Source organism: Triturus cristatus, chromosome 6, assembly GCF_964204655.1.
Source record: "Triturus cristatus chromosome 6, aTriCri1.1, whole genome shotgun sequence".
Classification (NCBI taxonomy): domain Eukaryota; kingdom Metazoa; phylum Chordata; class Amphibia; order Caudata; family Salamandridae; genus Triturus; species Triturus cristatus.
The window spans coordinates 79,736,532-79,752,281 of NC_140589.1; the positions used below are offsets into that span (position 1 = coordinate 79,736,532).

Below are 15,750 nucleotides of genomic sequence, written 5' to 3' on the forward strand. Positions count from 1 at the left end.
AGGGACCCCGCAGGTGCCTTAGGAAGTGTTGGGTCCATGCACTAAAGAGGCACGCTTAAATAGATTTCAAACTGCATCGCTTTACACGACTCATGAGCTCACCTTGTTAAAAGAGGGCATTGGGGGGCTCTAACCTGGGAAGTGAAGAAGACGCAGGAGCCTGGAAGTACAGTTTTTTTAAAAAAATTCTATTATATTTTTTTTAACAACTGTGCTACTCGAGAAATTGAACATAGGGGTGGGGGAGCCACTGAATTCTCGAACCAACCTCAAGCTAGATACATGGCTTTTGTTTTGCTAAGCCAGGTACATGGCTCTGGCTCCGTTCGACATATTCCTGGAACCTCGGGCCAAACACAAACAGAACCGTGACATGGCTACTGCCGCCCTCCCCATATCTAAATGGCCATTGCCCAATGTGAAGCCATTTAATCTGGGTTCAATCCTGGTTTCCCTATTTGAACAAATTGTGTGAGCCTGAGGAATTACTTTATTTCACTGGTCTTCTTTTTCTTGATCATCACACTTGACAGCACCGTAAAACACAGCAATTCAGGATGAGCGTGTACAAAAAAAAACTTCTGTATATTTTAATAGTCCTTAATGTTGCTCCACCTGTAATAACACCTAAAGCAGCAAGCTGGGTACATATTACAACTAACTTGCCTCTTGCTTCACTAATGGTATTGTAGTCAGGGCGATGGGTGGTGGGGCATGAATGTTTTCCAAGCGCATATTTAGAAACATTTGATAAATGTCACTCAACGCAGCGATACAATCTAATACACTAAAGTGAAACGCTTCCTATCAATTTTTGTTCTGTGAAAGAGTGAGAGGCTCCTTTAAAAAGCATTTAAAGATGAAGAGGCAAAATGAATAGCGATACAACATCATTGTGTGGAAATTTTGAGTAAAAAGTCTATGGAAAATAAAAACAGAAATGAATTAAATATTCGAACAGTTCATAGTTTGGCACATTTCGGAGGAGCGTTATTTCTCTACTGTGGGCTTCTTCTTGGGGCAGGCTTTAGTGCCATGTAACCCGAGAGCCCTTCCGACCATTCAGCCATGAAAGCAGCCACTGCAGGGTACAGTGAGATCTTCTTCTATCTGCATGGCCACTGCATTCCTGGAGCTGAGGTGCTCTCTCCCTTATGAAGATGGGAGCAGGCAGGTAATAGGGGTTGGGGATTCCTCCCGGACATTTTGAATGACGCGATAGGGATGGCTTTGCATAAAGATGTGTTACAGCAAACAAATGATAGACGGAATGCTGGCAATGCAAACATTCTCCCCTAGTCAAAAGATCTGGGTTAAATCCATCGTTCTTTTGCCCACTACGCCACCCCAGTTTGGATCCAGCCATATGCAAATAATTTTGGACCCTGTGCCCCAGACCGAACTGCCAGGCCAGGTCCTCCCTGGACCAGAAACAAGCATCCTCGGACCGGTTTCAGGGTATGTCACCCTTCTTCAGCCAGGCTTGCATAAAGATGTAGCAAAAACTGTGAGGCCCTCCAGGGGCGTAGTTGTGAATACCTTTCACTTAGGAGAACATAAGTTGCCCGCTAAAACGTTTAATGTCGCAGCCAGGTTTGAAACTGTCAGGAAAGCTGCAGGTGCTGTTGCACTGCAAACGGATGTGAAAGATCCGTTGAACTCCATATTGGGGTCCCCAATTATGTTTTTGGAGCGGGGGCATTTTCCTTGCTTCCTCAAGGCCAATGCAACATGCCACACCACTGCTCGCCACTCTCCTGGTTCTATTCCGTGGCGTCATTTCTGAGCAGTGTTGTAATGAAGATTACCGGCTAGTAATAGTCGATCTTTTGCTGCTCCCGCATTCAAAGCCACCTATTTCAGTTTCCTAGTACTGAGGGGAGTAGTTCCGGTCAGTCTCACAGGGGTGTGGCCACACAGCTCTTTCAGACTCAGAGAGCGAGTGTGAAAAAGTGTGGCCACACAACTTAAAGAATTATTTGCAATACCCTTGGATTAATGGACCTAGGATAGAAGCTCTTCTTAGGGATACAGGTGCCAGTATCATTATGGTGAGAGATACACTGATTTCCCCTGAGCAATACCTGATTGAGAGAACTTACCCAGTCACCAATGCTGACAGTGTTACCACTAACCACGCAATGGCTATGGAGACATTAAACTGTGGGGGGGGGGGGGGGGTTACTTGCCTGAACCAGGAAGTGGTCTCTCCAAAGCATCCAGCTGCATGTCTGCTTGGTAATGACCTGGAAACCTTAGCTTGGGCTGAGGCAGAATTGAAATCCCATGCAGCAATGCTGGATATCCCTGAGATGGTGTGTGTAAAAACAATAGCACAGAGCAGAAAACAGGGTGAAAAAGAAGTGTTGGAGCCTGAAAGTATGGCCCAACCTTCCAAGACCAAAGGTAAGAAGACTGTGAAACCAGCTTCTGTACAGTAAGAGGATCAGGACCCCTCTCCTCAAGGAGAGGACTTGGGACACCCTAGAGGGAACTGAGCCCATGGAGCTTGACCCTTACCAGGTTGAACTCTTAGGCCCAGGAAGACCCTCTAGGGAACAGCTGTGCCTTGGACGGCAGGTATGTCCAACTCTTGAAAGCCTGAGGCAGCAAGCTGCTATACAGCCCTTGCCTATCCACATAACACATAAGGAGGTGGAACTGGCTCTAAAGGCCAGTGAAACTGGTAAGGCCCCAGGCCCCGACGGAGTTCCAATCGATTTCTTTAAATCTAATATGGAACTCTGGTCGCCAATTTTAACAAGGGTCCTTCAGGCATCATGTGAGGTGGGCCTTATCGACTCGTGGTCCCAATCTATTCTTGTCCCCATATTTAAAAAAGGGGACCGCGAGTCACCATCCTGCTATCGGCCTATCTCCTTGCTGAACTCGCTGGGGAAAGTGGCCGGTCGCGTCATTTTAGATCGACTTCGGCAGTGGGCATCAGACAAAGTTCTGTCTGACCTACAGGCTGGGTTTCGCGAGGGTCAGGGCACTATAGAGCAAGCCCTCAATCTATCGCTACTAATTGGTAAATATGTAAACGCAAAGGGGGGGACACTTTATATGGCATACGTTGATCTTTCAACGGCGTTTGACTGTGTTAATCACACTAAGCTGTGGGTCATTTTAGAAGATATGGGTATTGAGACCTCACTCCTACTATTTTTGCGCGAATTATAATCAGACGCCACAGCTAGAGTCAGATTCGGTGTGGGGGGTGAGTTAACAAAGTCGTTCAGAGTGGAACGTGGGGTAAGGCAGGGTTGTGTCCTGGCACCTTTTTTATTCAACCTGTATACCAACGGCCTGGAAAAAGCCATGGTATTGGGGTCCCAGGACCTCCCCACCATAAACAAGCGCCCAATACCGATTCTACTCTATGCGGACGACGCTGTAATCTTAGCTCGTACCCCCATGGAGTTGCAGCGTGCCCTCGCAAAATATCATACTTTTATGGCCAATCTTGGCCTAAAGATAAACATCAAAAAGACGTTTGTCATGTCTGCAGGGTCAAGGGCGAAGAACATGAAGCCCATGTATATTGAAACTCAGAAATTAGAGTGTACATCCACCTATCCCTACTTGGGCGTAGTTTTTGACCACAAATCTTCCTGGAAGCCTGCTATTGAATCTAGGCAACTTATTTTTAAGAGGACAACAGCTGCTGTGGTCAACTTCACAACCAAGTTAGGTAGACGTCCCACCGTTGAACTCCTTGAGACATATAGAGCAAAATGCGTCTCTAGTGCAATATATGGGGCTGGGGTATGGGGTTTCTCCAAGGTTGAGCAACTACAAAGGGTAGAGAATAGTTTTTTAAGATTTCTTCTTACAGTCCCGCAGGGGACTTCGACCTACGCATGCCACCTGGAAACGGGTTTGACTTATATAACAGATTTGATAAAGATTCAACCGCTACTCTTGTGGCATCGCATATGGTCGACCAATGAAACAAGTCTTTGCAGGGAATTCATCAAGGATTGTATATCTCTTGACAAAGCCCGAAAGATCAGCTGGATAGCATATGTAAGCAAATTCTTTAGTGACCTTGGCATGTCACAGTACTACTCCTCCCCTCCTTCAATTGCAATAATACTGAGGAAGCGTTTTAAAAAGGCATGCCTGGCTCACTTAGAATCCCTACGACTATCCAGCGAGGTCTCTAAACCCACTGTTCAACACTCCCTACAAATTCAAACATCGATGATGGTTCAGCCCTATTTAACTTTTAATTTTTCGGGCTATGAAAGTTTTCTGCTAACCAGGCTTAGATTAAATATCTTTCACCACCTGGTTACTTTCCCCAAGACGAATAGTTGGGAAAAATTTCCTCAGCCTTGTCCTTGCGACGATAGTTCCCCCCAAACAACGATCCACATAATTCTGTTCTGCAAATTTTACCAAGATCTGAGGAAACAGTGGCTCGTTCCAATTCTGAAAGTTATGGGTCTACATAGGTCCCGTCCGCATTTCTCGCTCTTTTGTGTTTAGATGCTGAACCTTATGTTAAATCGATAGCACCCCAACCGACGGTGCCTAACCAACCCCCAGCATCCCAACTTACCTCTCCAAGTGGTGGTCGCACCCAGAAGACCTTCTTCCCTGAGCCGAGCGTGTTTGCAAACCGGAGACTCCCCATTGAAAGCTATAGGGCACCTGACGCCAAAACAGCACTCAACACCCGGCCGCCCCAGTGCCGCTGAGGGTGCACCTTTTGGGCTGGCTTGAACATCCATTTGCCCTGAGCTTAAGTCGAGGAGCTTTGCTCCTACAACTCTGTGACCTGCTCCTCAGCAGCCACCAACCGGAGACCTCCTATCCCGCATTGGATAACATTGGGCCTCAGCACTCTGCACCCGGCCGCCCTAGTGCCGCTGAGGGTGTAACAAGAGTGCATCCTTGACCCTGGGGACCTCTGAGTCTATCCCCAGAATACCAACTCCCACAACCAAATACGTACCTTTGAACCGATAACCCTATTTTCCTCCATAGGATAACATTGCCTGTTTTTCTGTGAAAAGTTTTTAAGTGTGGAGTTGGAAAATCTATGAAACCCTTTAAAATTGTAACTAAATAACAAAAACGCTTTTACTTACCTGTTTACAAGAAATCTCCCAGTGCAGTATCCAGGTATACTGCACTGTGTAAGAAAAGTAATCTGTGAAGTAATCTACTTGACATTCTACTACAAAGCTACAAAGTATATGTACAGTATCTCAAAAGCATTGATAGTAGCTCTACTGTAATCAAATCAAAGTGCATATACAATTGCAATTCAAACAGTTTATAAACTGCATTCCTACTGTAAAGTATTCATTCCTTACCTGTGCCTGGCTTGCTTGGTTCTATAAAATAAAATAAAATGACTAAAAGAATATTTTTATACAAAACCAATTTGTCTGAAGTTAAGTCTTTGAGTGTGTGATATCATTTGCTGTTGAGTGTGTACAACAAATGCTTAACATTAGCCTCTGATAAAGCCCTACTGCTCGACCACACTACCACAAATAGAGAGTGAGGTGCTATCTACTTTTACCTCTGCCTACCTTTGGGGTTCCACTGGACTCTGTGCACACTATACCTCACTTTGGTATAGTATATATAGAGCCAGCTTCCTACAGCGGGTCTTTGTACTATTCCTCAAAGTGTTGGGCCACGGAGCGCCAATGAAGAGCAGTTGACTGCTGCCTGCTCTCCAGATTTCGCTGAAGGGGAGGAGCTACAAGTTCAGAGCTGGAGCTTCGCTCTCACCCGGCCTCTGTCAGTCGATCATGTTATGCTCAAAGACCAAGCAGCTATCTCGAACACAAGCATTTGCACATACAAAAAAAAGAACGCGGTGTCCCTGAAGCGGGCGCTGCGCTCATTATTAGAGTAAAAATAAAATGTGACTGAGCGTGGTGTCCCTGAAGTGGTCGCCGCGCTCAGTATTAAAGCTAAAAAAAATTTAAAATGAGCGCGGTGTCCCTGAAGCAGGCGCCCCATTCAACATCAAAGTTTTAATAACAATAAAATTTAAACTGACCGCGGTGGCCCTAAGGGAGTGCCATGCTCAGCATGCACATACAAAACAAGCAGCCGCCATTGTCCCCATCAGTATCAATAACAAAAATAGTGCTCACCCACTAGATAAAGCCGAGACTGTAACGAGCTGAGTAATAGGTCCAGTCCTTTTGGGCGGTAACAAATGGAGACAAGGCGGTACCAAGGAGGGACTAACAAGTCTCATAATGAATCGGAAGCCAGCCTTTACGAAGGACAATGACACAAACCAATACAAAATGTGGGCGGAGAGTGGGAGGGGCTTCCACTGCATACTCTACTACAGCATGCCTTGCAGAGCGTGCAGTGCATGCGCGCTGCTGCTAGGCTCGACCTAAAAAAGTCATTTGCACTACAAAAGGTCTTGCATTTATGCAAGACCTTTTGCATTGCAAATGGTAGGCATCACGACAACGGGAGGGAGGACTGGGGGGGGGAGAAGGCATGGACAAAGGGAGGGCGGGCGGGGGTGGAGAAGGCACGGACAGCGGGCAGGCGAGAAGGCATGGACAACGGGAGGGCAGGGGGAGAAGGCAAGGACAACAGGAGGGTGGGGGGAGAAGGCAAGCACAACGGGAGGGTCGGGGAGAAGACACTGACAACGAGCGGGTGGTGGGAGAAGGCATGGACAACGGGAGGGAGGGCAGGGTAAAGAAAGCACAACAACGGGAGGGAGGGAGGGGGGAGAGTAAAGAAAGCACCAAAGCATGTCGTGCCTGCAGTAGGAGAACTTCATTAAACAAAATAGTGCTCGCAGTCTAAATAACACGTACCATGTAACAACCGAAGTAAAGGGGCCAGTCGCCATGTGAGGTGATAAATGAAGAGGAGGCAGGACTAAGCAGGGACTAACAAGCCTATTGATGAATCAGAAGCCATCATTTAGGACAGACAATGACACAAGCCAATGGCAAATATGGGCAAAGAGTGGGCGGAGCTTCTATTCACCTACTCCTCTTCAATAAGTCTCGCAACGCACTCGCGCTGGCTCTAGGCTTGATCTAAAAATCTCACGGAGTACGCATCAGTCACCTGGCCTTCCTACAGGTACTCCAGAGAGCCTCATCTTAAACTATTTTACAATGCTCCGGTCTCTTTGCTAGTTAGGCATGTTAAACAAGACTGTTACAGAGAAAAACATCCATCATTTTTAGCCAATCATATTCAAGTGTGTCCATGGGAAAAAGTGGGTGGATCGGCAGTCCATTAATCCAAATCGCAACATGTGATCTGTAGTTCCTGGTGAAGGACCTACGCATACTCACGGCCACCATTTTTTGTGTGGCACCCGGCCCAGACTGCTCTTGTTTTAAAGTACTAGGAAGAATGTGTGTGTGAAGAAGGGCAATGGGGAGCATCTCCTTACCTCAGGAAGGATGCTGCAGGGAAATCAGGAAAGCCATGGTCCAACCCTAACACAATAATTGATGCGTCAGATTCAAAGGCCCTGTGCAGCCCCATGAATACAGATGGGCTTGCCAGGTATAATTTTTGATCTGGAAGAGCTCTTAAAAAATAATCAAAAATAGAGAACAAATCTATGGCAAAAAGGAAGCACCCAGTGTTAATGGAGGCACTGAGACACAGAAGACTGGGCTTTTCTAAGATTCCGATACCAGGCTCAAGCCATGGTGGTTGGGTGAAAGCCACACAATGCCTCCATAGCCGCATAGCGGGGAACTACCTTTACAACGCAACTTTTACAACGCTGTGCTATTACAACGCTTTTTTTACAACGCTAAAACTTTTACAACGCATGCTTTTACAACGCGTTCCATTATATGGTAAGTACCTTTACAACGCATATACCTTTACAACGCATTTTGTGGAAATGCTTTTACAACGCATGTATTTACAATGCATGTGTTTACAACGCAAGATGTTATATTGTAAGTACTTTTACAACGCATATACTATTACAACGCATTTTTTTTTGCAAAATATTTATCTTGTTTGTTTTTCTAAATATTATTACTTGGGTAGCATTAAAATTAATACTTGAGTATTTTTTTTTTTTTAATATGGCAATCCTAATTAAAAAAAGGGCAGTAGTTAATAAAAAAATTAATACTTGTGTATTTTTTCTGGTAGAAATGTTTGGTTGGTTAGCAGTAAAATAAATACTTGAGTATTAAAATAATTTAAAAAAATGCAATATTTATTTGAAATAAGTGAGTAGTTTATAAAAATAATAATACTTGAGTATTGTGACTAGTAGAAAAGTTTGGTTTGTTTGGTGATAAAATAATACTTTAGTATTTTTAGTTTCTATAGTAGTTTTAAAAAAGTGAGTAGATAATCAAAATACTAATGCATGTGTATTTTATTATGTAGAAATGTTTAATACTTGAGTTTTTAAAATTTTAATACTTGAACATTTAGTTTAGTGTTTTAAAATATAAAAAATAGATACTTAATAAAAACTTATTTTAAATGTTGAGTATTTATCTACTTAAAAATAAGTTTTCTTAAACATTAAAGAGTATATAATATTTAAATATATAGAAAAATGATTGAGTACCTATTTTTAAATACTAGAGTATTTTTTTATCACATATGAAAAGACAAGAGTATTTATATGTTTAAAAGAAAGTGTCCTTTTATAAATAAATGGAAGTGTATTTTTGATTAATTTATTATATAAATAAATTAATAATATATTTAAAATATTAATATCAACATTAAAAAATATTTACAGTAATAATTATACCAATTTAACATTTTTAAAATTTAGAAATCAGAAATAACAATTATAACTTACTTTTTGAATTTATTTCCCACGGTTTTCCATTGAAGTCTATGAGCGTGTTTGTCCTTTATTTATTTTGGCAGCCTCAGCATATACAGCCCGCGGAACAAGAAAACAAGGTACAGAAAGTGAAGTAAGAGGAAGTTTTGAAAGGAAAAGACAATAGAGCCAAGGTAAGGAACATATTAAGTAATTTTACATTTATTAAATTACAATATTGGAGATTTAAAAACTTAATTAAAAATAATGACAGGAAACAATTATTTATTTCACAATTTTATTTGATTTATAAAACATGAAAAAAATAAACATATTTTTCATTAATTTTTCAAAGTAAGTTTTATTTTTTAAACAAAATATAAATATTTTATTTACATATATTAACATTTATTTACAGTTGAATGTAAAAAAGTAGTCCGCCATAAATAGAGAAGCACGCGATGACGTAAGGACGTGTGCGTCGACGTAATACGCCATTTTGCAGAGCATCGGAGGAGGAAGCAGCAGGAAGCTGATCTGCGTCCAGGTAGGAAATATTTTCTGTTGATATTATAGATTAAACCTTTTTAAGGGATACATATATAGTAAGGAAAGAATAAGGGGAGGTTGCTGGAAAACTAATAGATGTTTTAAAAGTTGTTAAACATGTCCACATTAATGTCATTAATACATGCCTATGTCGGGTCGCTGAAAGTAAGTTAGTTATTTTAACAAAGTATGTAACTCTTTCTAAATAAAAAGTTACGGTTCAGACAGTTAATTTCTTTGTTTCCGAAGATAAAGATGTACTGTCGATCTTCATTTCTTTGTACAAAAATTGTGCGTACTTTAATATTTTGTAAATCTAAAATTGAAATACAAATGAAAATTCAGCTGCAATGTGTAGTAAGGAATATGGTTTAATTTCTATTTTATAGTTCGGATTGAGTTTTGGTGATTGGTTTTGACGGAATTTAAATAGGATTTTTTCGAAAATTTGAAAAATGGCGTACCGATAATGATAAATGGTTCGAATGCTATGGAACAGTAAATTTTTCAGCATTGGTTTATTTTTGATGAAATGAAGATTTGTTTGAAAAAATGGAAAAAACCCGACTTGTTAATTTGAAAAAAAATTTTTAAAAAAAATCTTTGTATGCCAATTGAATCATTGTAATTACTATAATTTTTAGCAAAGCAGGAAAGTAAGCAAATTAATTGTTTTAAAAAGAAAGAATGTTAGAAAGATTTTCGAGGTAGTCTATAGCCACACACAACGAAAACTGTTGTAGAATTGCCAATAGTCTCTCAGACATTTCCCTTGTTTTGACTGTTACTCGTGGGTTTAGACTACCTGCGAGTGTTTGTGCTATTCTCATTTCTTGGAAACTTTGCTCCTTCTTCAAAGTTTCCAAAAATGAGTAGAAGTTCGGATGTGGTTTTCCAATTGTATGATTGAAGGAGTTATGCCACCCCTCAATGGCATTGTTTGTTTTGGCCTCTCCCTCTAAACAACTCGTGTAGCAGTTCCACCACTCCACATGGAATCGTGGCTTCCTCCTGCGACCCGATCTGCTTAGGTGTCCAATCCATGTGTCCTCAAAATAATTTAGAATGGGTGCCAATTTTTCCTCGTTACTCGTATAATAAACAGATTCTATAATTGCAGTGTAGTACTCGTCCACACTTTCGGGAGGAACAAAACAAAGTGCAGTTAATTTTTTTAGTTCAAACTGTAATTTGCTATCCCGAGAATATTCTGCAACTAGGGATGTTTTTTGTAGTTTACGCCAAAATGCCTGCGAAAAATGGAAAAAACATCCCTGAATTTGGGTATCCGTGTACGTTTTGGTGATCACATTGATCATGCTCAATTCGAAATCGATTATTATTTTTCGAGGACTTGCAGATGTTTTGCTTTTAATCACTGATAAAAGTTCAGTGTATGTTGCAGAAGTCTTATCAGGTAGCAAACTATACACTAAGGGAATTACACTATTGTTAATCTTAGCATGTATAGTGTAAATTTGAGTGAAAGGATGGGGTGTACTTTTAAACGTCCCATCCATCATCCAAATTTCACTACTTTCTAACTTAGCAAGGTTACGGGGGGTACTAAAAATTAAAATACGTTTCTGAGGGTTTTCGTTGTCATGCAGAAGGAAAGGTTCATCAGAAAAAGAAATAGAAAGATCATGAGGAATTCTAATGTCAGAGAATGTATGTGGTGTAGACAATTGAATATTACTTGCCTGCTTTTGTCTCTGAATAATTCTTCTCAAATTGGGTATTATAGGCATGTTGCTAGCAACATGACTGGGGACATGCTGTGCAACCTCCCTTAAAATGGATCCTGTAGAATCATTGGAGGTGCTTGCAATAGCTTTCATCTCATTAATTGTCTCTCTGATTTCTACATCCATTGCAGAGGCAGAGTGGTTATGTTCTGTGGTTTTCACAACCAAATTATCAACAGTAACCGCTCTGCCACTGCAATGGGTAGTGTAGTATTGCACGCACCTCCAATGATTTCTAGTTAAACTTATTCTTTCCTTACTATATATGTATCCACCATGGTTTAACAGATTTTTGCCCTTCCTGGATTTAATGAAGTTGGCTGCTCCAAGGCTAGACATTATCTGAAAAAAGGAGAAAAGATAAAACATTTAGCTTGATATTTTTTAATATTTGTATACAAAACATAACATGTACTCAATCCTTTCTTTTGCCTACTGATGCATCTTCATGGAGTAAGAATAGCACATTGTTACCCCTACACTATCCAACACTTACCCTACTGCTGCACCTTCCTGGAGTTAGAATAGTAAATTGATACCCCTACACTATCCAACACTTTCCCTACTGATGCACCTTCCTGGAGTTAGAATAGTAAATTGATACCCCTACACTATCCAACACTTTCCCTACTGCTGCACCTTCCTGGAGTTAGAATAGTAAATTAATACCCCTACACTATCCAACACTTTCCCTACTGATGCACCTTCCTGGAGTTAGAATAGTAAATTGTTACCCCTACACTATCCCACACTTTCCCTACTGATGCACCTTCCTGGAGTTAGAATAGTAAATTGTTACCCCTACACTATCCAACACTTTCCCTACTGATGCACCTTCCTGGAGTTAGAATAGTAAATTGATACCCCTACACTATCCAACACTTTCCCTACTGATGCACCTTCCTGGAGTTAGAATAGTAAATTAATACCCCTACACTATCCAACACTTTCCCTACTGCAGCACCTTCCTGGAGTTAGAATACTAAATTGATACCCCTACACTATCCCACACTTTCCCTACTGATGCACCTTCCTGGAGTTAGAATAGTAAATTGATACCCCTACACTATCCCACACTTTCCCTACTGATGCACCTTCCTGGAGTTAGAATAGTAAATTGTTACCCCTACACTATCCCACACTTTCCCTACTGATGCACCTTCCTGGAGTTAGAATAGTAAATTGTTACCCCTACACTATCCAACACTTTCCCTACTGATGCACCTTCCTGGAGTTAGAATAGTAAATTGATACCCCTACACTATCCAACACTTTCCCTACTGATGCACCTTCCTGGAGTTAGAATAGTAAATTAATACCCCTACACTATCCAACACTTTCCCTACTGCAGCACCTTCCTGGAGTTAGAATACTAAATTGATACCCCTACACTATCCCACACTTTCCCTACTGATGCACCTTCCTGGAGTTAGAATAGTAAATTGTTACCCCTACACTATCCCACACTTTCCCTACTGATGCACCTTCCTGGAGTTAGAATAGAAAATTGTTACCCCTACACTATCCAACACTTTCCCTACTGATGCACCTTCCTGGAGTTAGAATAGTAAATTGATACCCCTACACTATCCAACACTTTCCCTACTGATGCACCTTCCTGGAGTTAGAATAGTAAATTAATACCCCTACACTATCCAACACTTTCCCTACTGCAGCACCTTCCTGGAGTTAGAATAGTAAATTAATACCCCTACACTATCCAACACTTTCCCTACTGCAGCACCTTCCTGGAGTTAGAATAGTAAATTGATACCCCTACACTATCCCACACTTTCCATACTGATGCACCTTCCTGGAGTTAGAATAGTAAATTGTTACCCCTACACTATCCAACACTTTCCCTACTGATGCACCTTCCTGGAGTTAGAATAGTAAATTGTTACCCCTACACTATCCAACACTTTCCCTACTGATGCACCTTCCTGGAGTTAGAATAGTAAATTGTTACCCCTACACTATCCAACACTTTCCCTACTGATGCACCTTCCTGGAGTTAGAATAGTAAATTGATACCCCTACACTATCCAACACTTTCCCTACTGATGCACCTTCCTGGAGTTAGAATAGTAAATTAATACCCCTACACTATCCAACACTTTCCCTACTGCAGCACCTTCCTGGAGTTAGAATAGTAAATTGATACCCCTACACTATCCCACACTTTCCCTACTGATGCACCTTCCTGGAGTTAGAATAGTAAATTGTTACCCCTACACTATCCCACACTTTCCCTACTGATGCACCTTCCTGGAGTTAGAATAGTAAATTGTTACCCCTACACTATCCAACACTTTCCCTACTGATGCACCTTCCTGGAGTTAGAATAGTAAATTGTTACCCCTACACTATCCAACACTTTCCCTACTGATGCACCTTCCTGGAGTTAGAATAGTAAATTGATACCCCTACACTATCCAACACTTTCCCTACTGATGCACCTTCCTGGAGTTAGAATAGTAAATTAATACCCCTACACTATCCAACACTTTCCCTACTGCTGCACCTTCATGGAGTTAGAATAGTAAATTAATACCCCTACACTATCCAACACTTACCCTACTGCTGCACCTTCCAGATTTTGGAAAAGAAAATTGTTACATTTTAAAAATTGTTGCAACTTACAATGTTGGTCTAAATTACCTTTTTTTCCGAATTGGTTTTCTGGCAGACTCTTGTTCAGTGGTATTGGTGAGTCGGTTTGTGTAGACACTTTTGAGGTGATTTGTTGGGGAATGGATAAATAAATGTCTGGAAAAGTGAAAAAAGAAAAAAATTTGAAAACAGAACGATGTTGAGAAATGTGTTTAGTAAAATTATTCCACAAAAATTGCACATGTGATATAAGTTGCTGCACATAACTATTTCCGTAATGAAAAACCATTCTTTAGATATGAAATATAAATCTAAAATTTGAAAATGTAATCATAATTACATTGATTATTTCTTTGAAATTTAGCTATGTGATAGTTAGTCAAATATTTTGAAGGTAAAGAATCCGTGCTGTAAAAAAATACCTTGTTTTTGAGAATTCGCTTTTGTGGATGAGGTGGTAGAGGATGTTTTTCTTTGTTGGCTCAAAATTTTAGTTTTGAGAAAAAAAATCTTTTCTGTTCTGGAAAAAAGGCGATAAAAAGATAATTAACGGTGGGTAGAAATGTAGTACTTGAGTATCTTTAAAATTAAACAGACATACAATATAACTAGTACTACATGATACTGTCCTAATTAAAACACATTACTGTAGTAGAAATAGAGATATGTACCCCTACCCTACACAAAAATATCACTGATGGTGCTCTTTCCTACAGAAGAAATTGAATATTGTTTCTCAAAACTATCCATTAGTTTTCAAATTAGGTACGATACAGGAGGAATAATTGCAAAAGAAAGGATTAATAATGTATCGTTATAATAAAATGGGAAAGAAAACATACCTTTTCTAGTAGGTTTTTTGTTATCGTGCCTTTATCCTGATGTTTGCTGGAGGTTAAAAGGTTTTTGGGAAAAGATGTTCACTGTTGGAGAAAAAAAAAAAATAATAATTGTTCCTTTGTCAACGTTGGTTATAAAAAGAAAATTTTGATTTTTATGCGGTGTGATTGAGTATTAAAAAAAAACACCATTGGCATACATGACTTTATGAAATTTTTACAAATAAATTTTACAAGTAAAACCATGACACAAAAATAACATTTACCTAAACAATTGAGTTTGTCAGTCGTTTACGTGGTGGGGATGTTCAAATAGGTTCAGCTGCTGTGGAATGTAAAAATCTTCCGATTTTCTGGTTGAGGAAAATAAATTACTTGTTTTAATTTTGTGTTTTATTTTATTGATAATATATTGGAAACAGTTCATTTCTTAAGTTTTTATTATTAAGTGAAAAAATATTTTTTGTGGTTTAAGAAAATATATTTTTCTAAAAACTATCGTTTACATATATATTAATAACTTACTAGTAGTTGCTCTGTTGTGAATTCCGTGCTCTCTCTGAGGAGGTCGCAGTGCAGGTGACAGAGGGTCAGCTTATTACGTCTGCTCTCTCTGCTAGTTGATAATCAACTGAGTGCAAAATGGTGTCTCACTTGTATTTATAAGTTTTACTGTGTGTCACTATTAATTTTTTTAAAAACTGCGTTCGTTGTGTTTTTTTAATGCTTTGTTTTACTGTGGAAAATGATATTTTAAAAATGCTTTTAAAGAAATATTGTTTTCATTCATTTGCCCCGTTTTGGCATCCATTTTGGAACATGTCTTTTGGTATTGTTTACATAGAAACTGTGGTAGGACAAGTTTTATAAGTGAGATGGTTAAAATGGCGCCTATGTGTATGTGTGTTATGTTTTCGTTAGTTTACTTAGTTTGCGATCTTTTCTTGTTAAAAATGTGTATGTACTGTAATTTATTTTTTCCTTATTATTAAAAAACTTACAAATGTCTTATAACGGATTTTTATGGGGAATTTTGAGTATTGATTTTAATACTCGAGTATTAATTTTAATACCCGAGTATTAATTTGTTACTGCATTTTGGTCGATTTACGTACAGTTCTTCTCCACGTTTTAATACACTTCCCCACCCTAAAACCCCTAATTTCCCTGCATCCCGTGCCAGATTTTATTGTACTTTTTATTTAAAAAAAAAAAAAATCGCGTTGTA

The 15,750-nt window shown here is 39.8% G+C and overlaps 1 protein-coding gene across 2 annotated transcripts in view; it reads right to left on the bottom strand.

The window, feature by feature from the left end:
• LOC146813789 (cap-specific mRNA (nucleoside-2'-O-)-methyltransferase 1-like) overlaps positions 1 to 15,750 on the bottom strand; it is a 944,292-nt gene that overhangs the window by 834,192 nt on the left and 94,350 nt on the right. The gene's annotated exons all lie outside the window — the stretch shown is intronic.